The following is a 3,099-nucleotide window of genomic DNA, read 5'->3' on the forward strand; positions in this document are numbered from 1 at the left end:
TCTTTACTCAGGATGATCTCAAACTCCTGAGCTCAGGTGATCCATCTGCCTTGGCCTCCCAAAGTGCTAGGATTACAGGAGTGAGCTGGCTTAGATTTAACTTTTGAGAATAATCTTCTTTGGTTTGATACTGCCTTCTAGGCCCACTGGGACAGTGGTCCTACCTCTGTGGCTCTGCTGGTTGCACTTCCCAACTTCTGGGCAGCTGCTGTCTGGCCTTGACTCCTTTCCAGCCTTCACTTTGAGGCAGTCCTGACTATCTCTTTGGGATCATTCTTCCTTGGTCTTGAAGAATAATGTAGATTTGCACCGAATAGCTCTATGGTCTGGTCCTGTGAAATCTGAGAAGTCCAAAGGCCTTCTTTCATTTTGTCCTGTTTTGGTCTTCTTTTCGTTTATTCTCTTCAGTTTAAACTGGCAGGGTTTCTGCTGGAGTGGCGATTAGGTTTGTGGTTCACACCCATACTAATCACTTTATCAAATGGTTGTTTAGTCACACTCTTAGTGCTCTCTTCAGAACAAACTTTGGTATTTTTTGCAATGTGAATAGGCTAAGAATTTTCCATGTCTTTTAGTTCTGATTCCCTTTGGCTTGACAATTCCTTCTTCCTACTTAATTCTTTCTTCTTGCATTTTACTATAAATAGTCAGGAGGAGCCAAGCCATTATTTCAACACTTTGCTTAGAAATGTCCGCAGCTAAATATCCAGTTTCATTGTTCACAAGTTCTACCTTCCACAAAACACTAGACACACTACATTGCCAATTTCTGTCCCCTAAAGCACAAATTTCTGCCTTCTGATGGGAAGTGGGAGGGGCACTCTGTTCTCCAGCCTGTGGGAATGGCCCAAAGATTGCAACCCTTTATGAGAGATAAAGCTCTTCTTTCCAAAAAAAAAAAAAAAAAAAAAAAAAAAAAACATACAAAAACCAGGCCCAGTGATTCACGTTTGTAATCTTACCTTAGCACTTCAGGAGGCCAAGAGTTGGATACCAGATCGTCAGAACGCATCCCTAGCAAAACAAAACAAAAATTAGTCAGGCATAGTGTCATCTGCCTATAGTCCCAAATACTCGGGAGGCTGAAGCAGGAGGATTACTTGAGCCCAGGAGTCTGAGGTGGCAGTGAGTTATGATGGCACCACCACACTCTAACCAAGGCAACAGAGTGAGATGCTGTCTCAAATAAACAACCAAAACCCAACACAGTTCAACTGAGTTCAGCTACTTTGTAAGGGTCACCTTTCCTCCATTGTTCCGAAAGATGCTCCTCACTTCCATCCTTAACCTCACCAGAATGGCCTTTACTGTTCACATTTCTAGTAACATTCTGTTGATAATTATTTATGTATTGTCCAAGAAGATGGAAGGAAGCTTTCTTTACAGCTTTCTTCTTTTCTCTGTCTGAACCCTTATCAGAATCATCACCCTTGATGTCAATTTATCTATTATGCACCTTGAAACTCCTCCAGCCTCATTGTATTACCCAGTTCCAAAGCCTTTTCCACATATTTAGGTATTTGTTATAGTAGCTTGTTACTCTCTGGACCAAAATCTATTTTGTCTGGGTTCTCCAGAGAAACGAAATCAATATGAATTAAATACACACACACTCCTCATAAGGAACTGGCTCGTATGTTTACTGAGTCAGAGAAACCCCATAATGTGGGATCAGCAAGCCAGAGACCAGGGGAAACTTATAGTTCTAGTTCAAGTCTGAAGGCTGGAGAAGTAGGAGAGCTGTAAGTGCTGGTCTGAGACTGCATCTGAAGGCAGGAGAAGACTTATGTTCTAGCAAAAAGATAAGCAGGGTGAATAAAGTTATTAACTTTTCATGTGTTCGCACAATTTAGCATGAAAGGAAAATTCTGTAAAATAAAAAAACAGCAGTTAAAGATTTTTTTTTTTTTTTGGAGACAGAGTCTCATTCTGTCACCTGGGGTAGAATGCTATGATACCATACCGCACAGCAACCTCAAACTCTTAGGATTGAGCAATCCTCTTGCCTCAGCCTCCCGAGTAGCTGGGACTACAGGCATGTGCCACAATACCTGGCTAATTTTTCTATTTTTAGTAGAGACAGGGGAGTGGAGGGAGGGAAGATCTTGCTCTTGCTCAGGCTGATCTCGAACTACTGAGCTCAAGCTACCCACTTGCATTGGCATCCCAGAATGCTGTAAAGGAGGGAGCCCCAGGCCTGACTCGTCTTTTTTTTTCCAGAAGTGAACGCAATAGTTTATTAGAAAACATGAAAGCTTCCAATATAATGGAAGGGGTCCCAAATGGGTGGCCCAAGATACTTTTTTTGTTTTGCAGTTTTTGACCGGGGCCAGATTTGAAGTCACCACAGTATATGGGGCCGGCACTCTACTCCTTTGAGCCACAGGCGCCACCCGATACTTTTTTTTTTTTTAAGACAGAATCTCAAGCTATTGCCCTGAGGTACAGCGCTGTGGCATCATAGCTCACATAACTCCTGGGCCCAAGCGATTCTCTTGCCTCATCCTTCCAAGTAGCTGGGACTACAGGTGCCCACCACAAAGCCTGGCCTTTTTTTTTCTTTTAATTGTTATTGTTGCTCTAGCTGGGCCAGGCCAGGCTCAAACTCTCCAGCTTTGGTGTATGGCTGGCACCCTACCCACTGAGCTATGGGCACCACCAAAGATACTTTTTTTGTAGTGCATTCATTCATTCAGTAAATGTTTACTGAGTGCCCACCACCTACCAGGCACTGCATAGATACCAGGAATGTAAAGATGGAAAAAGCAAGGCTCTTAACTATTTTTTTAAAACATTTCACAAACACTGAGTAGGATCACCTAATAGTGCACGTTACAGTCTTCTTTGGCTGGATCCTTTCTTCAAAATTTGCATTTGAGGCTCGGCGCCTATAGCTCAACCGGCTAAGGCTCCAGCCACATACACCTAAGGTGGCAGGTTCAAATCCCCAGCCCGGACCCGCTAAACAACAATGACGGCTGCAACCAAAAAATAGCCGGGCGTTGTGGAGGGCGCCTGTAGTCCCAGCTACTTGGGAGGCGGAGGCAGGAGACTTGCTTGAGCCCAGGAGTTGGAGGTTGCTGTGAGCTGTAATGCCAC

This window comes from Otolemur garnettii, unplaced genomic scaffold (assembly GCF_000181295.1).
Source record: "Otolemur garnettii isolate 467f Iridium unplaced genomic scaffold, OtoGar3 scaffold00015, whole genome shotgun sequence".
NCBI lineage: Eukaryota > Metazoa > Chordata > Mammalia > Primates > Galagidae > Otolemur > Otolemur garnettii.